At 40.8% G+C, this 23,670-nt stretch overlaps 1 protein-coding gene and 1 pseudogene across 15 annotated transcripts in view; one reads left to right on the forward strand and one right to left on the reverse strand.

Annotated features, from left to right (window-relative positions):
* Positions 1–23,670, reverse strand: part of PAPPA2 (pappalysin 2) — a 556,585-nt gene that overhangs the window by 412,352 nt on the left and 120,563 nt on the right. The window contains exon 3 of one of the 15 annotated variants that reach the window (XM_029227416.1): positions 18,677–18,796. The exons of the other annotated variants lie outside the window; for them this stretch is intronic. The gene's annotated coding sequence lies outside the window, so the exon portion shown is untranslated. The remainder of the gene's footprint in view (positions 1–18,676; positions 18,797–23,670) is intronic. 15 annotated transcript variants of the gene reach the window in all.
* On the forward strand, positions 6,603–7,699 carry LOC114898245 (annotated as a pseudogene).

Here is a 23,670-nt window from a genome sequence, read left to right on the forward strand (position 1 = left end):
ATACATATATCCCCATATTTCTTTCCTCTTGCATCTCCCTCCCTTCCACCCTCCATATCCCAACCCTCTAGGTGGTCACAAAGCACCGAGCTGATCTCCCTGTGCTATGCGGCTGCTTCCCACTAACTATCTATTTTACATTTGGTAGTGTATATGTGTCCATTCCACTCTCTCACATTGTCCCAGCTTACCCTACCCCTCCCCGTGTCCTCAAGTCCACTCTCTAGTAGGTCTGAGTCTTTATTCCCATCCTGCCCCTAGGTTCTTCATGAACATTTTTTTTTTTTTTAGATTCCATATATATGTGTTAGCATACGGTATTTGTTTTTCTCTTTCTGACATACGTCACTCTGTATGACAGACTCTAGGTCCATCCAGCTCACTACAAATAACTCTATTTTGTTTCCTTTTATGACTGAGTAATATTCCATTGTATATATGTGCCACAACTTCTTTATCCATTTATCTGTCAATGGACACTTAGGTTGCTTCCATGTCCTGGCCATTGTAAATAGGGCTGCAATGAACATTGTGGTACATGACTCTTTTTGAAATATGGCTTTCTCAGGGTATATGCCCAGTAGTGGGATTGCTGGGTCCTATAGTAGTTCTACTTTTAGTTTTTTAAAGAACCTCCATACTGTTCTCCATAGTGGCTCTATCAATTTATATTGCCACCAACAGTGCAAGAGGATTCCCTTTTCTCCACACCCTCTCCAGCATTTACTGTTTGTAAATTTTTTGATGATGGCCATTCTGACTGGTGTGAGATGATATCACACTGTAGTTTTGATTTGCATTTCTCTAATGATTAATGATGTTGAGCATTCTTTCATGTGTTCGTTGGCAATCTGTATATCTTCTTTGTAGAAATGTCTATTTAGGTCTTCTGCCTATTTTTGGATTGGGTTGTTTGTTTTTTTGATATTGAGCTGCATGAGCTGCTTGTAAATTTTGAAGATTAATCCTTTGTCAGTTGCTTCATTTGCAAATATTTTCTCGCATTCTTAGGGTTGAATTTTTGTTTTGTTCATGGTTACCATTGCTGAGCAAAAGCATTTAAGTTTCATTAGGTCCCATTTGTTTATTTTTGTTTTTATTTCCATTTTTTTTGGAGGTGGGTCAAAAAGGATCTTGCTGTGATTTATGTCATAGAGTGTTCTGCCTATGTTTTCCTCTAAGAGTTTTACAGTGTCTGGCCTAACATTTAGGTCTTTAATCCATTTTGAGTTTATTTTTTTGTTTGGCGTTAGGGAGTGTTCTAATTTCATTCTTTTACATACAGCTGTCCAGTTTTCCCAGCACCACTTATTGAAGAGGCTGTCTTTCCTCCATTGTATATTCTTGCCTCCATTATCAAAAATAAGGTGACCATATGTGCGTGGGTTTATCTCTGGGCTTTCTATCCTGTTCCATTGATCTATATTTCTGTTTTTGTGCCAACACCATACTGTCTTGATTAGTGTAGCTTTGTAGTATAGGCTGAAATCAGGGAGCCTGATTCCTCCAGCTCCGTTTTTCTTTCTCAAGATTGCTTTGGCTATTCAGGGTCTTTTGTGTTTCCATATATATTTTGAAATTTTTTGTTCTAGTTCTGTGGAAAATGCCATTGGTAGTTTGATAGGGATTGCATTGAATCTGTAGATTGCTTTGGGTAGTAGAGTCATTTTCACAATGTTTATTCTTCCAATCCTAGAACATGGTATATCTCTCCATCTGTTTGTATCATGTTTAATTTCTTTCGTCAGTGTCTTATAGTTTTCTGCATACAGTTCTTTTGTCTCCTTAGGTAGGTTTATTCCTAGGTATTTTACTCTTTTTATTGCAATGGTAAATGGGAGTGTTGCCTTAATTTCACTTTCAGATTTTTCATCATTAGTGTATGCAAGAGACTTCTGTGCATTAATTTTGTATCCTGCTACTTTACCAAATTCATTGATGAGCTCTAGTAGTTTTCTGGTAGCATCTTATAGGATTCTCTATGTACAGTATTATGTCATCTGAAAACAGTGACAGCTTCACTTCTTCTTTTCCAATTTGGATTCCTTTTATTTCTTTTTCTTCTCTGATTGCTGTGGCTAAAACTTCCAAAGCAATGTTAAGTAATAGTGGTGAGAGTGGGCAACCTTGTCTTTTCCTGATCTTAGCGGAAATGATTTCAGTTTTTCACCATTGTGGACGATGTTGGCTGTGCGTTTGTCATATACGGCCTTTATTATGTTGAGGTAAGTTCCATCTATGCCTACTTTCTGGAGGGTTATTATCATAAATCAATGTTGAATTTTGTCAAAAGCTTTTACTGCATCTATTGAGATGATCATATGGTTTTTATTCTTCAATTTGTTAATATGGTGTATCACGTTGATTCATTTGTGTATATTGAAGAATCCTTCCATTCCTGGGATAAACCCCACTTGATCATGGTGTATGATCCTTTTAATGTGCTGTTGGATTCTGTTTGCAAGTATTTTGTTGAGGATTTTTGCATCTATATTCACCAGTGATATTGACCTGTAGTTTTCTTTCTTTGTAACATCTTTGTCTGGTTTTGGTATCAGGGTGATGGTGGCCTCGTAGAATGAGTTTGGGAGTGTTCCTCCCTCTGCCATATTTTGGAAGAGTTTGAGAAGGATAGGTGTTAGCTCTTCGCTAAATGTTTGATAGAATTCATCTGTGAAGCCATCTGGTCCTGGGTTTTTGTTTGTTGGAAGATTTTTAATCACAGTTTCAATTTCGGTGCTTGTCACTGGTCTGTTTATATTTTCTATTTCTTCCTGGTTCAGTCTGAGAATATTTTGCTTTTCTAAGAATTTGTCCATTTCTTCCAGGTTGTCCATTTTATAGGCATAGAGTTGCTTGTAGTAGTCTCTTAGGATGCTTTGTATTTCTGCGGTGTCTGTTGTAACTTCTCCTTTTTCATTTCTAATCTTATTGATTTGAGTCCTCTCCCTCTTTTTTCTTGACAAGTCTGGCTAATGGTTTATCAAGTTTGTTTATCTTCCAAAAAAAACAACTTTTAGTATTATTGATCTTTGCTATTGTTTCCTTCATTTCTTTTTCATTTATTTCTGATCTGATCTTTATGGTTTCTTTCCTTCTGCTAACTTTGAGGTTTTTTGTTTCTTCTTTCTCTAATTGCTTTAGGTGTAAGGTTAGGTTGTTTATTTGAGATGTTTCTTGTTTCTTAAGGTAGGATTGTATTGCTATAAACTTCCCTCTTAGAACTGCTTTTGCTGCATCCCATAGCTTTGGGGTCGTCGTGTTTTCATTGTCATTTCCTTATAGGTATTTTTTGATTTCCTCTTTGATTTCTTCAGTGATCTCTTGGTTATTAAGTAGTGTATTGTTTAGCCTCCATGTGTTTGTATTTTTTTACAGGTTTTTTCCTGTAATTGATATCTAGTCTCATAGCATTGTGGTCGGAAAAGATACTGGATACAATTTCAATTTTCTTAAATTTACCTAGGCTTGATTTGTGACCCAAGGTATGATCTATCCTGGAGAATGTTCCATGAGCACTTGAGAAAAATGTGTATTCTGTTGTTTTGTATGGAATGTCCTATAAATATCAATTAAGTCCATCTCGTTTACTGTATCATTTAAAGCTCGTGTTTCCTTATTTATTTTCATTTTGGATGATCTTTCCATTGGTGAAAGTGGGGTGTTAAAGTCCCCTACTATGAATGTGTTACTGTCGATTTCCCCTTTTATGGCTGTTAGTATTTGCCTTATGTACTGAGGTGCTCCTATGTTGGGTGCATAAATATTTACAATTGTTATATCTTCTTCTTGGATCGATCCCTTGATCATTATGTAGTGTCCTTCATTGGCTCTTGTAATAGTCTTTGTTTTAAAGTCATATTGTCTGATATGAGAATTGCTACTCTAGCTTTCTTTTGATTTCCATTTGCATGGAATACCTTTTTCCATCCCCTCACTTTCAGCCTGTATGTGTCCCTAGGTCTGAAGTGGGTCTCTTGTAGACAGCATATATACGGGTATTGTTTTTGTATCCATTCAGCCAGTCTATGTCTTTTGGTTGAAACATTTAATCTATTTACATTCAAGGTAATTATCAATATGTATGTTTCTATTACCATTTTCTTAATTGTTTTCAGTTTATTATTGTAGGTCTTTTCCTTCCCTTGTGTTTCCTGCCTAGAGAAGTTCCTTTAGCATATGTTGTAAAGCTGGTTTGGTGGTGCTGAATTCTCCTAGCTTTTGCTTGTCTCTAAAGGTTTTAATTTCTCTGTCAAATCTGAATGAGATCCTTGCTGGGTAGAGTAATCTTGGTTGTAGCTTTTTCCCTTTCATCACTTTAAAATGTCCTGCCACTCCCTTCTGTCTTGCAGGATTCCCTTGTATGCTATTTGTTGTTTTTCCCTTGTTGCTTCTAATATTTTTTCTTTGTATTTAATTTTTGATAGTTTGATTAATATGTGTTTTTGCATATTTCTCCTTGGATTTATCCTGTATGGGACTCTCTGTGCTTCCGGACTTGATTAACTATTTCCTTGCCCATGTTAGGGAAGTTTTCAACTATAATCTCTTCAAATACTGTCTCAGTCCCTTTCTTTTTCTCTTCTTCTTCTGGGACCCCTATAATTCAAATGTTGGTGCATTTAATGTTGTCCCAGAGGTCTCTGAGACTGTCCTCAATTCTTTTCATTCTTTTTTCTTTATTCTGCTCTGCAGTAGTCATTTCCACTATTTTATCGTCAAGGTCACTTATCCATTCTTCTTCCTCAGTTATTCTGTTATTGATTCCTTCTAGAATATTTTAAATTTCATTTATTGTGTTGTTCATCTTTGTTTGTTTGCTCTTTAGTTCTTTTGGGTCCTTGTTAAACGTTTCTTGTATTTTCTCCATTCTATGTCCCAGATTTTGGATCATCTTTACTGTCATTATTCTGAATTCTTTTTCAGGTAGACTGCCTATTTCCTCTTCATTTGTTTGGTTTGGTGGGTTTTTACCTTGCTCCTTCATCTGTTGTGTATTTCTCTGTCTTCTCATTTTGCTTAATTTACTGTGTTTGGGGTCTCCTTTTCACAGGCTGCAGGTTCGTAATTCCTGTTGTTTTTGTTGTCTGCCCCCAATGACTAATGTTGGTTCAGCGGGTTGTGTAGGCTTCCTGGTAGAAGGAACTGGTGCCTGTGTTCTGGTGGATCTTGTCTTTCTGGTGGGCAGGACCACTTCCAGTGTTGTGTTTTGGGATGTCTCTGAACTTATGATTTTAGGCAGCCTCTCTGCTAATGGGTGGGGTTGTGTTCCTGTCTTGCTATTTATTTGGCTTGGGGTGTCCTGCACTGTAGCTTGCTGGTCAGTGAGTGGAGCTGGGTCTTGGCGTTGAGATGGAGATCTTTGGGAGATTTTCGCCATTTGATATTACGTGGAGCTGGGAGGTCTTTGGTGGACCAGTGTTTTGAACTCGGCTCTCTCACCTCAGAGGCACAGGCCTGACGCCCGGCTGGAGCATCAAGACCCTGTCATCCACACAGAAAAACAGAAAACGAAAAAAAAAAAAAAAAAAAAAAATATATATATATATATATATATATATCGTTGTTCCCAAAGTCCACTGCCTCCATTTGGGATGATTCGTTGTCTATTCACGTATTCCACAGATGCTGGGTACGTCAAGTTGATTGTGGAGCCTTAATCTGCTGCTTCTGAGGCTGCTGGGAGAGATTTCCCTTTCTCTTCTTTGTTCGCACAGCTCACAGGGGCTCAGCTTTGGATTTGGCCCTGCCTCTGCGTGTAGGTCACCTGAGGGCACTTGTTACCGCTCAGACAGGATGGGGTTAAAGGAGCAGCTGATTCGGGGGCTCTGGCTCACTCAGACAGGGGGGAGGGAGAGGTACGGAATGCGAGGCGAGCGTGCAGCGGCAGAGGCCGGCATGACGTTGCACCAGCCTGAGGCGTGCCGTGCGTTCTCCCGGGGAAGTTGTCCCTGGATCCCAGGACCCTGGCAGTGGCGGCTGCACAGGTCCTGGGAGGGGAGGTGTGGATAGTGACCTGTGCTCGCACACAGGCTTCGTGGTGGCAGCAGCAGCAGTCTTAGCGTCTCATGCCCGTCTCTGGGGTCCGCGCTTTTAGCCGCGGCTCGCGCCCGTCTCTGGAGCTCCTTTAAGCAGCGCTCTTAATCCCCTCTCCTCGCGCACCAGGATACAAAGAGGGAAGAAAAAGTCTCTCGCCTCTTTGGCAGCTCCAGACCTTTTCCTGGACACACTCGCAGCTAGCTGTGGTGCACTAGCCCCCTTTAGGCTGTGTTCACACAGCCAACCCCAGTCCTCTCCCTGGGATCTAACCTCCAAAGCCGGAGCCTCAGCTCCCAGCTCCCACCCGTCGTGGCGGGTGAGCAGACAAGCCTCTCGGGCTGGTGAGAGCTTGCAGGCACTGATCCTCCCTGCAGGACTCTCTCTGCTTTGCCCTCTGCACCCCTGTTGCTGCTCTCCCCTCCGTGGCTCTGAAGCTTCCCCCCTTCGCCACCCACAGTCTCCGCCGCCCGCGAAGGGGCTTCCTAGTGTGTGGAAACCTTTCCTCCTTCACGGCTCCCTCCCACTGGTGCAGGACCCGTCCCCATTCTTTTGTCTCTGTTTTTTCTTTTTTCTTTTGCCCTACCCAGGTACGTGGGGAGTTTCTTGCCTTTTGGGAGGTCTGAGGTCTTCTGCCAGCTTTCAGTAGCTGTTCTGTAGGGGTTGTTCCACATATAGATGTATTTCTTATGTATTTGTGGGGAGGAAGGTGATCTCTGCATCTTACTCTTCTGCCATCTTGAAGCTCTAGCCCTCCCATCGTAACTTAAAGGGAAACTTCCACAATGTCTGGAGACCTTGATGTCCTGCAAATGAAGGAGGAGGATGTCTTCAAATTCCTTGCAGCAGGAACCCACTTAGGTGGCAGCAACCTTGACTTCCAAATGGAATAGTACATGTACAAAAGGAAGAGAACCTGGGAGAAGCTTCTGTTGGCAGCTCGTCCCATTATTGCCATTGAAAACCCAGCTGATGTCAGTGTCATATCCTCCAGGAATACTGGCCAGCGAGCTGTGCTGAAGTTTACTTCTGCCACCGGAGCCACTCCTATTGTGAGCCACTTCACTCCTGGAACCTTCACTGACCAGATCCAGGCAGCCTTCCGGGAGCCAAGACTTCCGGTGGTTACTGATCCCAGAGCTGACCACCAGCCTCTCACAGAGGCCTCTTACGTTAACCTGCCTACTATTGCTTTGTGTAACGCAGACTCTCCTCTGTATTATGTGGACATTGCCATCCCATGCAACAAGAAGGGAGCCCAGTCAGTGGGTCTGATGTGGTGAATGCTCGCCGAGGATATTCTGCACATGCGTGGCACCATCTCCCGTGAACAACCATGGGAGGTCATGGCTGATCTCTGCTTCCACAGAGATCCTGAAGAGATTGAAAAGGAAGAGCAGGTGACAGCCGAGAAAGCTGTGACCAAGGAGGAATTTCAGAGTGAGTGGTCTGTTCCAGATCCTGAGTTCACTGCTTCTCAACCTGAGGTGGCAGACTGGTCCGAATGTGTGCAGGTGCCCTCTGTGCCTATTCAGCCGTTCCCCACTGAAGATTGGAGTGCTCAGCCTGCCACTGAAGACTGGTCTGCAGCTCCCACTGCTCAGGCCACTGAATGGGTAGGAACAACCAGTGAATCATCTTAAGCTGTTCTTCCACACTCTTAAAATGGAAATAGGTTGACGGAAAACAAACAGTTAAAAAAAAAAAAGTCTACGAATAACAAATGCTGGAGAGGATGCAGAGAAAAGGGAACCCTCCTACACTGTTGGTAGGAATGTAAGTTGGTGCAGCCACTGTGGAAAACAGTATGGAGGTTCCTCAGAAAACTAAAAATAGAATTACCAATATGATCAAGCAATCCCACTCCTAGGCAAATATCCAGACAAAACTATAATTCAAAAAGATACATGCACCACTATTTCATAGCAGCACTATTCACAATAGAGAAGACATGGAAACAACCTAAATGTCTGTCAACAGATGAATGGACAAAGAAGATGTGGTACATATATACAATGGAATATTACTCAGCCATAAAAATGAACGAAATAATGCCATTCACAGCAACATGGATGCAACTAGAGATTATCATACAAAGTGAAGTAAGTCAGAAAGAGAAAGATAAATACCATATGATATCATTTATAAGTGGAATCTAAAACATGACACAAGTGAACCTATCTACAAAACAGAAACAGACTCATGGACATAGAGAACAGACTGGTGGTTGCCAAGGGGGAGGGGGTTGGGATAGGGATGAAGTGGGAGGTTGGGGTTAGCAGATTAAGCTTTTATATATAGAACGGATAAAAAACAAGGTCCTACTGTATAGCACAGGGAACTATATTCAATATCCTATGATAAACCATAATGGAAAAGAGTATTTTAAGAAAAGAATGTATATATATGTATAACTGAACCACTTTTCTGTACAGTAGTAATTAACACAACATTATAAACAACTGTACTTCAATAAAAAAGAAAAGAAAAGAAAAAAGAAATGCAACTAGATGCACACCAAACATAAAAGAATGTTCTCAGCAGCAATGATGACCAAAAACTGGGAAAGATCTAAATGTCCATCAAAAGTAGAATGGATAGGGACTTCCCTGGCAGTCCAGTGGTTGACTCTGCGTTTCCAATGCAAGGGGCACGGGTTCAATCCCTGGTTGGGCAACGAAGATCCCACATGCTGCATGGCATGGCCAAAAAAATTAAAATTTAAAATAAAAAAAAAGTAGAATGGATAAATTCTTATGTATTTATACAATGTAATACCATATGACAGTGATAATCAGGGAACTACAGCCACATGCAACAGCTATGAATGATTGTCATTGAGTGGAAGAAGCTACCACAAAAGAGTACATGTTGTAGAAATTCATTTATAAAAACTCTAAAAATTAGGAAAAATAATATTTGGTGATAGGATCCCAGTTCCCTTTGGGTATTGGAGGTCGGGGCTGGGAGAGGACATTACGGGGGATTCTTGAGTTCTGGTGATGCTTTACTTCTTCATCTGGGTAGTTACACCCATCTGTTCACTTTGAGAAAATTCATGGCAATAAACACTTAGAATTTTTTAAATAAATAAAATATCACTTCCAAGAAGGTGCAACCCCATGATGAAGGTTAGGTCTTCTTGTTTTATACTTCTGTATATTGCATATGCTGTCTCTATATAATCTATTTTATGACCCTCTTCACACTCATAGTCACTTGTTCAATATTTTTCTTAAGCTCTGTAAGGGCATAGAGTTTATGCCCCAACACCTAGCACAGTGCCCACAAAGGTAGATAGTTAATAAATATTTTTCACATGATTAAATGAATCTCAATGACACCTTGCACTAAGGTGAATTTTAAATATGCCTGCTCACTCTTCTGAGTTGATCTCAAACTTTTCTGCTTGCTTGAAAGAGTACATTCCTCCACACTAGTCTCCTGAGAGCACAACCTTTTTTTTTTCCTCCAAGTGTGATTTCCCTGTCATGTACATTCGTGGCACCACATAAATATTAAAAGCATGATCAAATGTTCCGCAGTTGGAATATGTTGAGTGAATGACTCAGTGAGAAGTGTCCTTCTGTTGTGTGATTAAACAAGACACATAATATTACATGTTGTCAGAACAGGATGAAGTCAACATAGTCTAGATTAATGTGGATGTTACTGGCTTGTCCATGGCCAGAATGGATGGGGAATCTGGCATTGTCCCTGGCCAATGGAAAAAAACTTAGACAAGTTCTGAAGCTAATATTTTTTGATCTTTCCCTACCCTGAGCAGCATTTCTTCACTACTGTGGATTGGGGAGAAGGTAGGATTATTCAGAGCACATGGAGCACTTGGGGACAGAGAACACAAAACACTTAAAACTCGACTCTGATAAACATAAAACTTGTGTCCTGCCAAGTTCAAATGCAGTTTTTCCAAGATACAAATTTCATGGATAAGTTCAGGGAACCAAAGGGACATTTGATCAGTTGGCAACTGAGCTGAAGCTGGTTCAGGATCCAAATTCTTTCCTCACATCTTCACATCCAACCCCTCCCCCCCACTCCACTACTACTTGGGTATCCCATGGTGTCATATTTAGCCTTCAGATTCTTTCACACAGGCTGTCTTTACAGGCCTTAATGAGGAGAGGAAAAAATGACAGAAAACAAAGAAACACATGAGCTGTTCTTTCACCTCTCCACCACCTGAATGGATCCAGTGTCCCTCCTCTTTATAAAATCCTGCCCCAAAATGGTGCTGCATCATACGTGTGCCATTGAAAGTAGGCATGAGGGTGGGGGAGAGGAGAATTGGGGGTGGATGGTTCAGGTTATGGAGACGGTGTGTTCTTTCAAAAAGAGAAAGAGGGCTTCCCTGGTGGCGCAGTGGTTGAGAGTCTGCCTGCCGATGCGGGGGACGCGGGTTCGTGCCCCGGTCTGGGAGGAACCCACATGCCGCGGAGCGGCTGGGCCCGTGGGCCATGGCCGCTGAGCCTGCGCGTCCGGAGCCTGTGCTCTGCAGCGGGAGAGGCCACAACAGTGAGAGGCCCACGTACCGCCAAAAAAAAAAAAAAAAAAAAAGGCAAAGAAACCCTTTAAAAAAAGGAATAAGCTAGTCTGAAAGTCTGTAAAATGACATTCAACTGAAGTCCCTTTCTTTAAACATAAACAGATGTATAATGTCCAGAAGTCCTCAAATGGAATAATGCCTAAGTACCTAAAGGCAGAATGTGGCTGGATATCCAATAAGAAATTATGATTTAAAACATTGCATTGTCTAAAGAGCAATAGTTAAGATAATCAAACTCATTCTTTCATTCAACTAACATGCAATGAATATCTACACTGTGCCCAGAGACTGTGCTATGTGCCAGGGTATTCACATAGGTAAGAGGCCTGCACCCTGGAGGAGTTTATATTTTAGTGGAGGAGATAAGATAATAAAGAATTGTAGTAACACTGTGAGCATAGAAGGAAGGAAGGAAAGAAGGAAGAGGAAGATAGGTAAGGAGATGGTAGTATGGAAGAGAAACTGCCTAAATCTACCCGGGAAATTCTGGAATGACTTTAGTGGATGACACTAACATGAATAATTAATAGTGGCATTAGCAATAATTGTTATTGTTATTTTTATTATTGTATCCTGGTGAATCTGGGGTGACATATAATGGTATGAATAATATGGGTCAAGTACATTAAAATAATCCCTTTTTTTTTTTTTTTTTTTTTTGCGGTACGCGGGCCTCTCACGGTTGTGGCCTCTCCCATTGCGGAGCACAGGCTCCGGATGCGTAGGCTCAGTGGCCATGGCTCACAGGCCCAGCTGCTCCGCAGCATGTGGGATCCTCCCAGACCGGGGCACAGAACCCGTGTCCCCTGCATCGGCAGGCGGACTCTCAACCACTGCGCCACCAGGGAAGCCCCATCCCTTTTTAAGTTAGGAAGTTCATTGTATTACGTAAAAATATCTAAAACAGGCAGTGACATATTGTCAAAAATGATTTTCAGTGAATAGGAAGGTCACTGGACAACAGAATCCCTGACAAGATTACAAGAAAGTAAAGTTGTGCTGGTAATTGCTAATAATTAACCCTTGGTATTTTATAAGACAGTTTAAAAATAATAAAACATTAGAATTAGAAGAGACCTAGACAGACATCTAGCTTAATATTAGTATTCCTTTACTACACATATTTGTCTACCCTTCTATCTGCCCTCTTAGTCTGTAAGCTCTTTGAGGGTAGGGCCTGTGTCTTATTTATTTTGTGTCATAGTACTAAACAAGAAACAAGAGCTCAATAACGAGGGCTTCCCTGGTGGCGCATTGGTTGAGAATCCACCTGCCAATGCAGGGGACACGGGTTCGATCCCTGGTCTGGAGAGATTCCACATGCCGTGGAGCAACTAAGCCCATGCGCCACAACTACTGAGCCTGCACTCTAGAGCCCAAGTGCCACAACTACTGGGCCTGCATGCCACAACTACTGAAGCCCACATGCCTAGAGCCCGTACTCTGCAACAAGAGAAGCCACTGCAATGAGAAGCCCGCGCACCGCAGTGAAGAGTAGCCCCCGCTCGCAGCAACTAGAGAAAGTCCGCACACAGCAATGAAGACCCAACTCAGCCAAAAATAAATAAATTAAATAAATTAATTTTTTTTAAAAAAGAGCTCAATAATGTTTTCCAAAGGAAGAAACTAAGAGGATATTTATTCCACCCCTTTACTTCAAAAGAATGGAAACTGAGCCTCAGAGTTATGAAGGACTAAAAGGCAAAACAAAATTTTTTCATAGTAAAGACAAGCCTGGAACCCAGATCTCTTGACCCCAGGCCAGGTTAGTGTCCATCATATCATATTACCCACCTACAATCAGTCATTAATCAGTGGAACATGTAGAGAAGAATGTTTTGGGGTCATAGTTTCTAAAGTTCTGTTATCTTCTTGTAGCGTTCCCCTACATCTTTCACCTCCTCCATGTAGATGCAAAAAAAACAAAAAAACAAAAAAACAAAAAAACCCCCAGAGAATATAAATTTGAAACCCCATTTTTAAAATGCTGCTGATCATTGAAACCCTAAGTGTCACCTCTGACATTGTCCCCAGACCCCGTAGATCCTCCCTAAGACAATTGGAAGTCTCACAAAGTATGTGAAACTAGCCCAGTTTCCCATGTTTTTTTCACTTTCTACTGTAGGTCATTAGCAGGATTCTATTTTGGGACTGAAATGTTGTTACTATCCCTCAAATCATACCAAAGTAGGTAGTTTTCTACTGAATTGATTCTGCATAGCAAAAAGCACTGCTGGCTTATTTGTTCTTCCAAGCAGTAGAGGGCCTTTCTCTTAGCCTGATATGGTTTTTTATCCCTGTATACCTTGTACTGTGATGTTGAGGGTGGTGATGGTGATGACGATTTTTATTTTCTGTTTGTCTTTGGTTAACATTGATTGAGTTTTGCCTTAAGGATTTCAGGTTAAAAGTTAAGACACTAGAGGAACTAACTTTCTGAGAGTTTCCATTCATAAACAAATAAAGCAAAAATTTAGGTAATGATCATGGTGCTGTCAGAATACCTTGACATACAGTCTTTCATCTAATCCACCCAGGGCAAGAGGTTTTTATTCTTATTTTACAAGTGAAAATACTAAGCCTCTGGTGATTACCCACACTCACATAGCTAATGAATGGTGAAACTGAGACTCCAATCCAAGACTTCGGACTCCAAATCTACTTGGAATTTTGCCTAGCAGAAGACAGGGCAAAGGGTGATCAGCAAAATCCATCAGGTGAAAATTAAATTTCCTTTATGAGGAAATTAAAGAACTAAAATCAAATAGATCATATTAAACCAATTTTGTGTCAAGCTCCCAGAATTAAAACTGAATTCTTAATCTCAATTCACTCTCTATATAGGGCCACCATATTGACCTTGGAAAACTATAAAGTTGGATTATTTTCATCATTTAGCAAGGAGGAAAAAGAAGCTGAAAACAATTAGGAAGGCCAAGCAAGTAGAAGGATGTTTTGACTCCAGTTGGTATAGAAATAGATTCAGAAAAAAATCAGAAGATGTGAGCCATTCCTTATGAGGCTCCAGTACTCATTTGTCGGGGTTAAATTTGATATTGTATCATAAGTGTGTATAACATAAGATTCTGAAAGCTCAGTGTTTCTAAATGGCTGTTCCTTCTAGAATATCGTTCTGGCTGCAGAGGTGCACAGTCCTAAAAGCAGAAGGATACTTTATCAAGAAAGCAGAAACTGATTCACCATATTGAGTTTCTAAATTTTACAGAGTTTTCAACACCATTCTTTTTAAATTATGAGACATTGAGATAAATTTGAATCTTAAACTTATTCCACTGGTGTCAGTTGTTGACCCTTTTATGAGCAAACAATCTGATATTCTCACTCAATAGGGAGGCACTCTGACAGGGATCTTGTCCCAAGAAAACTTACTCTTTTTTTTTGACTCATTAGAGATCTCAATACATCTCCTAAGAGCATTACTTATTTTCCAGGGTCACACAGACCTTAAATATTCGATTACCCAGAAAAAAAAATCAGTGACTGGCATTAAAAACAACTGAATCTACAGATGGCTTAAATGAACATTCTGGGAACCACTAGAGCCACTCAGTATTCTCCAGGGAGAATTAATAATGTAATTCCTAACTGCTGTAACTTAATTCATTACATACTACTGAGCACCAGGTATATGCAAAGTACTACACTCAGTGTAATAGAGAGAAAACCGTGGTCGTCGTTCACAAGGAGTTCACTGTGTAACAAGAGACAGTAGATATGCTTATAAGAGACTATAAAACAAGTAAAAGTACCATAAGAAATGCCACAGGACTCCAATAGTCAATTTCTGCTCCTATTTGCTAACCTCAGATTACTTCCAGCAAAGCTGATGTTCATTTCTGCTATACTAAGAGCATCAAGAATCTTCTGACCGGGTCAGATTCTACCTCAGAGTCAAGGTTTTGTTCTTTGAATCTGTTTTCGCTCCTGCTTTGGTCTTCCTTCTTGTCCCTGACCCTTTCCCAGCTCTTTCTCTATCTCTACCTGCTAAGACTTTAGGCTATTGGTCCTGTCTTGCTCTATATTGAGGGTTCTGTGCTCTCTTGATTTCTGTTCCTCTGCCCAGGTTTATTCCACTGCCAGGTTGTGACAACATGTCTGTGACACTGTCAGACTGCTCATCTGAATTCTGGCTCTTGAACCTTGATCCTTAGATGATCTGGTTTACTCTTAGGACTATGTCTGCCTATGTCTTTTCAACCCACACCTAATTCCTGTTCCCTATCAAACTCTTTGACACTGTAGGTACATTGATAGGATCTTAGAGATACAGAATAAAATCACTGAGTAATACATCTAATCAAATTGTTTGAACAAAGATAATGAAAATTATTTCTGTCAGTTAAATGACTGACTTAGAAGAACCTTTTGAAAAGAGGATTCATGCTGTGAACTGAACCATGTAAAAGATCAAAATCACCAAATTAAATACCCTAACAAGAAAAATGTGTGTTATGTAGAAGCAGCTACTTTCTGAGAATTTTTTTTTTTTTTTTTTTTTGGTGGTACGTGGGCCTCTCACTCTTGTGGCCTCTCCCGTTGCGGAGCACAGGCTCCGGATGCACAGGCTCAGCGGCCATGGCTCACGGGCCCAGCCGCTCCGGATCCTCCCGGACCGGGGCACGAACCCATGTCCCCTGCATCGGCAGGTGGACTCTCAACCACTGCGCCACCAGGGAAGCCCTACTTTCTGAGCATTTTATCTCAAGGTCCCCAATATAGCATGAAATCATGTATCTAAGAGCTAGAAAGAACTTTAGAGGTTGTCTAGTTAAACCTTGTACTCGTTAAAAAAAAAAAAAAAAAAACCTTCTGTAGATAACCCTCTTAGGAAGGTCTTCAACCTCATTTATCCAACCCACACTTACTGATCATCCACTATGGGCCAATCTCCTGCTACAGCAGAAGATATAAAAATAAAACCAAGTTCTAGGCCTCAAGAAGCTTCCAACCAGGCCAGGGATAAACAAGAAACAAATAATTGTAATACTGTGTGATGACTATTATGATAGAAACAAGTTCAGGATTCTGTGGGAACTCACAGGAGTAAAGAATGGAACCTCACTGAGATCAGCATAATTAAAAGTATGAAGGGAGATTAGAAATGACTTTCCAGTACCGGAGACTCTTGGGATGAGCTGGAATCAGCCAAGTCCCAGGAGGTAAACAGGTATACAAGACTGAGATGAGAGCATACACAAGAGCAAGAAGGCATAATGAAGGAAAAGTAGGAGTGGTAAGCAACAGCTAGATAATAAAAGGCCATGTTTATTCCAACAAGAAGATTGGATGGTACCTTGAAGACAGTGGGGAACCAATGAAGGACGATGAGTGGGAGAATACATGAAAATATTTGCATTTTAGAAAAAAATGACTTTAGCAGTAATGTAAAAGATGGACTAAAGGAGTATGAGACTGAAGTGGTAGAAAAACTAAGCTAATGCATCTAATGTAGAAAAGTATGGCAGGACTGTGTGAGCTCAATCCCAGGGCCAAAACAAAATCCTGAAAAATAGATAGGAAAAGGAAGTAGTACCGCCTGGGTAGTGTAGGAAAAAAACAGGATGAGTCATAACCTCTGATCAGAACCCAGTTAACTTCACACCTTCCCTTAAGTCCATACAAGTGCCCAGGAATACAGAAACTATATCATTCATGGTACCAAGCTATCTTTCTTCAAGTCTTTGGTACAGGTGTGCCCAACATTGTATAAATATTTCCATCCCTCTCCAGTTCCCTTATACATGCCAACCAGACCATTGCTGGTCAATCTTACCTCCCATGCTTACAAGAGAATGTGAAATTTTATAGTGGCTGGGAATATCAGTCTTGCATTGGGTCCCATGTTTCTACTTTTGTCATGGAACTGGAGTTTACTGAATGAAGAGACAATTACAGTAATCCAGATTAGAAATGACGAGGGCCTAAACCACAGCAGGTTAGGTGTGACAAAGATAGAGAACAGATTAGGGTGGCCTTTTAAAGAAAGAATTGGTAAGACCATGGATGACAGAGACTGGAGAAGAAGGCCGACTTTGTAAGTGTCCCTGTACTAGTTACCTGCCTAATACCTCCCCTGAATGGAGACAGTGGTGACAGGAAGGCTTTCTAGACATTGAATTACTGTGAAGAGAAAGAGAAAGTGCTTCTTCCTGAGGGTTGTAGATTCTCTGTTGGTTTTTGATTAGGTGTAACACTGATAATCTTTCACTGAAGATGGCTTAATTGAGGCTCATCTACACTTCAGAAAAGGAAACGTAGATATCTTCATACAGTTGTTTTTAGCCTTGTGATTCTGTCTTTGGGCTTTACACCCTGTGTTAAAACATTCACATTATGTACTGACAGCATTTGATCCTGTAGAACTGGTTTACAGACATTCTAATTGTTGAATTTCTTGTTATATGCATGTATAATGCACTCATTATTACTCTTTGCTTTTTGTGGTACGCTGAATTCAAGGATTTCATATTAGGGGAGTAAATACATTTTAAAAAAATCCCCAACCAGCTGATTTCCTTCCAGCCTTCAATATTATCTGGGCACAAGGTGAACCTAATGCTTTCTATCCAAAAATCTGTTACAAAGGAGCTCTCCTGGATGGGCCTCTCCAGGCCTCTCCAGGCGGACTGTGATGGAAAATTCTGTGCTGGGTTTCAGAGGTCACACAAAGAAACGCGTATGTGTCAACCCTGGAAAAGCATCAACTGTGTTCCAGCAGCAAAGTGTTTTGAAAATGTCATCCCTCAGAGAGTTCACGCCAGAGCCAGTTAAAGTCACGGTCATAAAGAGCGGAAAGACGACACAAGTGGCCAGAAAAACATCATAACGTGATAGAACTGAAAGACTTATTAGACATGATCTAGTCTAACTCCTTCATTCTTGATTGTGGAAACTGAGACCCAAAGAGCTAAAAAGCAATGAGTTTGTGGCACTAACAAGACTCCAGATCTCCTGAATCCAGGTCCAGTTCTCTTCCTATCACACATTATCACTTCATGGGATCCCAAAGTTGTATATAGCAATGCATTCTGGCTGAGATTCAGATATGCTAGCATGTGGAACTAGGCGCCCTCCTGTCCAGAGGTCATCTATGTGCACCAGGCTATTAAGGGTAACTGTCACGGAATGTTTGTGGACACTTAGATAAGAATCTAGCTGCATCCTTTTACTGGTATGGGCCTAGGACCCCCATGGGAAAGAACTTGAACTGTGTTCATAATTGAGGTCTAGACAAATACAGACATTTCTGATAGATTGGGGAGGTCCCAAGGGAAGCTACGCTCCAAACAGCAACAAGCAGGCCACTGAAGGAAAAGTTACCATAAGTAGGGAGGAGTCTCAGGAGGGAGAGACTTAGTATCAGGGCCTGAGTGTAGAAAAGGGAACTGTTATTCTGGGTACAATATGAGGCTGTTCTTAAAACACTCTCCATCTAACCCTAACCAGCCCCCTGGGATGTCTATATATCCAAGGCAGAAGAGAAGTACATGAAAACAAATATACAAAAGAAATCAATCACTCAAAGGCGTCTGCATTTCTGACAAGAAAATGACCTCCACAGAGGGCTGGATGATGAAAATAAAAGCTTTTACCACTAGGGAAAGACCCCCATAAAGGAGAAAGACACAAGAAGGGGAACAGGTTTCCTCACAAGCGAAAGATTCAGAGAACAAATATGGGCAAAGATGGAGATAAGCTTCAATCAGACAGCAGTGAAAAGAACAGACATATCGAGGGAAGTAGAGGTTGAGAACAGGTTATCAACAGGGTCTAGCATAGCTAGCATGGCAGAGCCAAGCCAGTAGCATCAAGGTGACTAGTGGCACAGCCATAGGCAGTGATGAGACATGCCCAAAAGTACAGGGGTTAAGAGAGGTGCAGCAGCAGGACCCTGTGAATATCCGCAGCAAGGTTGACCTGTGCAGGCAGCAATATATTTTAACCAAGTCATAGCCTAGATCAGGGAAGCACAGTAACTGGAATAGATGAACTACTGAATTGTAGGCTCTTTTCTCACTGCCATATTCCGTACACTTAGCACATGCTTGATACCTAAATTAAGACAGCAAGTGTTCACGTTGCAGTTTGGGTTCTCTAGGATGAAGAAGACAGACTTCTGAGACAGCAAGTCGTATGCAGGGCCTTTGCTGTGGAGTCCTCTTGGGACTGTACCTATGGGAACAGATGAAAGCAACGCTGAACAGATAGAAAAATTGGTTTGTGGTGGGTCACAACAAAATCCTCAGCGGATCCTGGGACCTCCCTGGTGGTCCAGTGGTTAAGACTCCATGCTCCCAATGCAGGGGGCATGGCTTCAATCCCTGGTCAGGGAACTAAGATCCCACATGCCAGCATAGTGCGACATAAATAAATAAATAGGCTTAAAAAAAAAATCCTCAGCTGATCCCATGGGGAGATTTGGAACTGGGATGGCTCTACAGAGTGATCTCAAATTAGGGCAAATGGTGGGCCTTTATACCTCTGTATCAACCATATGGGTTGCCCCCAGGAAGGAAGCATCACCTTGGGTGAGGAGACATTCATCAGAGGACAGTCTCTGGTGAGGGACTCCACTACAAGCCATAAGTTTCCAACTCTCAACAACTTGAGGAATGAGTGTTTCAGTCCTCAAGGAAGGACCTGGGCAGCATACCACACATGCACCACAATTTGTTTACATAAATGAAGGGCACAGCCTAAATTACATGAGAGACCACACCATCTTTCTGAGGATTCCTAAAGCCATAAGAAATATGAGATCCAACCATTTGATAGATGGGTATTATTGATCACCAGATCTAAGGACAAATTGTTCAAATAATATCAGCCAGATTCTGTAAATGAACGGGGACTTAAAGCATCCAGGCTCCATTAAGACTCTGAAAGGTTAACGGAGTCATTTTGTCCAAACTTCTGCCTCTAGAGACTAGATGTCTGACTACCAAGAGAGCCCAACCGCTAGTTTCCTTCCATCACTCAATGAAAAACAAATATGTATGGATTCATGGGCCTACTACTCAGAACATGGGCCTGCTCTCCACCTCAGAACTCTGTCTGATAATGGAACTTTTAACCAAACAGAGATCCAAATATCAGCTTCTTAATGGCCTGGAAAGCATTCAGTGATCCTCAAAGCAGGTGTTCTAATAACTGTGCTGGAGAATACAGTTCATACCAGATGCTGAATGGGGCCCCTATCTTCCGTCTTCAATATATACCTTGGCGCCTACACATTTGTGCCATGGGGTCCCACAGAGCAGACCCTGGAGACCCACACCCATCTGGATAAAGAGCCTGCATGTCTGACTCATACAGTAATCACCAGCCTCTTTAAAAAAGCTTTATATGATGACCTGCCCGTAGCAAAGCATGGCCTCAAAAATACCCCAGACTCTAACAAAACAGACTAGTCTCTCCCATGAGGAGAAGTGAGCAAGTTGAGAGAAAGGGGATAGAAGCATTGGTAGAAATGTCCCTCTTTGTGCTAACATGGGTCGTAGAATGGGAGGCATGAACATTCTTCCCCAAATCCCAGGACAGTTTCTTGTCAAGACTCTTTTTGATCATCTCCAGGATAAGAAGTGCGCTGTTCAATAGGAAACCTATTCTGTTACTGAAACCCCTATTGTTAGAAAGTTCTTCACTGTTCTGAGTTGAAAACTGATCCCATTTAATTTCTACTCCTCACTTGTGCTAATTCTGCCCTCTACAACAACCAGAACTATCTGTGTTTCCTATACTATTGATACATGGCAGACTATCAAACAGACTCTGATTCTCCTTCCCATATGCTTCCTAAGCACATTAGACAAAACTCCACAACAATGTTTATCCAATTATGTTGCTAATATGTGTGATCCTAAAAAATGTAGCTTTCCAGACCTCACCCCTTAGGCTGATTCAGTAGATCTGATGTGTGCTAGTGTGCTAGTGTTTGACAGTGTGCTACACTGTTTGACAGATACCCAGGTTGTCCAATGATCCTGCTTTTAGAAACACAGCGTTAGACTATGTGGTTCTTAAGAGCAGAGATCTTATCATATTTACCTCTGTATCCCTGGCACTTAGTAGAGGGTTCTGAATAAAACTTTATTGAATGAATGATAAATTGAACATTGAAAAAATGAACAATTTTAAAGATAGCTATCATTAACAAATTATCTGTAAGTCTTTTCCTTTTCAGAAGAAATATATCTAGTTTTCTTCACAACAGATTCTTCATAATCCTGTCACTCTCCTCTAAAGCGCTACAGTTGTCAATATTTTTGTTAAAATGTGGTGCTACTGTTGATGGGAATGTAAATTGATACAGCCACTATAGAGAACAGTATGGAGGTTTCTTAAAAAACTAAAAATAGAATTACCATATGACCCAGCAATCCCACTACTGGGCATATACCCTGAGAAAACCATAATTCAAAAAGAGTCATGTACCAAAATGTTCATTGCAGCTCTATTTACAATAGCCAGGAGATGGAAGCAACCTAAGTGTCCATCGACAGATGAATGGATAAAGAAGATGTGGCACATATACACAATGGAGTATTACTCAGCCATAAAAAGAAACGAAACTGAGTTATTTGTAGTGAGGTGGATGGGCCTAGAGTGTGTCATACAGAGTGAAGTAAGTCAGAAAGAGAAAAACAAGTACCGTATGCTAACACATATATATAGAATCTTAAAAAAAAAAATGGTTCTGAAGAACCTAGGAGCAGGACAGGAATAAAGATGCAGACACAGAGAATGCACTTGAGGACACAGGGAGGGGGAAGGGTAAACTGGGACAAAGTGAGAGAGTGGCATGGACATATATACACTACCAAATGTAAAATAGATAGCTAGTGGGAAGCAGCTGCATCGCACAGGGAGATCAGCTCGGTGCTTTGTGACCACCTAGAGGGGTGGGATAGGGAGTGTGGGAGGGAGGTTCAAAAGGGAGGGGATATGGAGATATATGTATACGTATAGCTGATTCACTTTGTGATACAGCAGAAACTACCACACCATTGTAAAGCAATTATACTCCAATAAAGATGTTAAATAAAATAAAATAAAATGTGGTGCTGAAGTTCAGTTGGTCTTCCACACGTGTTCTGTGCAGGGAATAACCACCTCCCTTGATCAGAACACAAGAATGCTTCTAAGAGAGCGTGAGATTGCAGTACATTCTTTTGGCAGCCAAATGACACTGTTGGCCTACATTGCACTTACATTCAGCTAAAACTACAAACCACCCCATCTTGAATAGAAGCAGTTGATTTTTTTTAATTAATTGTAGTATTTTTCTCCTACTTCTACTAAAGTTCATCTTATTGCTTTCAGCTCATTGTTCCAGCCTGTCAAAAGCCTTTTGAATCTTGATTCTATCATCCAGTGTGTTAGCTATTCCTCCCAGCTTTGTCATCTGAAAATTTAGTAAGAGGTTTTCTGTGCCTTCATCTCCAATTCAATTATTAAAATATTAAAAGTGACAGTGACAGAGCCAGAAACCTGAAGTATACCATTATAGATTTCTCTTCAAATGACACAAATCTCTTAAACATTTTTGGAGTGTGGCTATTGCACCAACTATAAATCCACCTATCTATGCTTCATTCAGTCCTTACTTCTTCTTGTCAACAAAGATATCATGAGAAGACCCTGATGTTCTACAAAGAACTCAGACTAGGAAACTTGAGTTTATTCCAAGCTCTATCTGCCATAAACTTACTGTGTGACATTAGGCAATATAGTCATTCTTTCTGGTCTTCCTTTTTCACTTACAAATGAGTAATTTGAACTAAGTGATCTCTGAGATCCCTACCAGCTCTCCAATTCCACAATTCCTGGTATCTTGGTGAAATATGATACTCTCAACACAAGTAAACCCTCAGAAAGTAAAAGAAGTTGCTTTGGTATGACTTGCTGCTAGTGCATTTCTACTGGTTCCCAGTGAAAATAGCATACTTTTCTAAGTTCCTAAAGCTGTTTGTTTGCAGTCCTATCTCCTCTCAATGGCAAATGGAAGCCAAGAGACTCTGATATTGGGCTGAGGTTCAAGAATTCTGGGAGCTGGCATGGGGTTAGGGCACCACTTACCTGCCAAGTCTTGAACATGGGCATGGACAGAACCAGCGAAGAAAATTGTGTGAGTCAACTTTAAAGTCTCCCATTTGTAATTTCTGATGTTTATCTTTTCCGTTATAAAAGTTAAAATGTTTGCCTCCCTGAAGTGATTGGCAATGTTCTGCTTTGCCTTTTTTTTTTTTCTCAAAGATCATTAGTAGCAGTTATATGCATACTTTTCCAGGTTCATGATTTACTTCCTCTTGGTCTAAAGATTTGAGTATATTTAAAGCAGTCAGATGCCCTTTTGCTTTCACTCATTCATCTCAGTCTTTAATTCTTTATTCTATCTTTCAATTTGTTAATTGTTTTCTTTAAAAGAGAAGAATGAGGAAAATAAGAGTTAGGCAGGTCTGTATTATCCTCAACAAATGTTAACATTACCTGACCTACTTTTAAATAATGGAACAATCTTTTAATATATTTCTTGCTCCCAAATTCCATTTTTTTCAATCTTCATTTTACCCTTTTTTTTTTTTTAGTCCTTTGGGATATGATGATCTTTTGTTTGGTGACTTGAAAATGTGCATGAGAAAAAGACTGGACCTTTGTAGACTCCAAGCTGAAAAGCAGAGCCATTAGGCAGAAAGGAGGACTCTAAGTTAGAGCATTAAGACCAAGCAGCTGTTTGAGAAGGACATTTCCGAGTGCTCAGAGAAGCACCCAGGAGACTAAACCACACAGAGGCTCTGAGCCTCAGATGGCAGACCAATAAAGAAATGTGGCTACCAGGAATTAAATCCACTTGTTCTCACAGAATAATAGGCATTTTAAAAGCAATTTAGTCCTTTCTTATGAAAAACAACCAGATTCATGTTTCATTTCACCTTTGCTCTGAGACTTTTTTTAATTTATAAGGACAAATAAAATCAAATTATGTGTTGTTTATTTAACAAAGTTATCAACATAAAATAAAAACCACAGGATGGTACAATCTAGTG

Source organism: Monodon monoceros, unplaced genomic scaffold (assembly GCF_005190385.1).
Source record: "Monodon monoceros isolate NGI ecotype Baffin Bay Population unplaced genomic scaffold, NGI_Narwhal_1 Super_Scaffold_18, whole genome shotgun sequence".
Lineage (NCBI taxonomy): Eukaryota > Metazoa > Chordata > Mammalia > Artiodactyla > Monodontidae > Monodon > Monodon monoceros.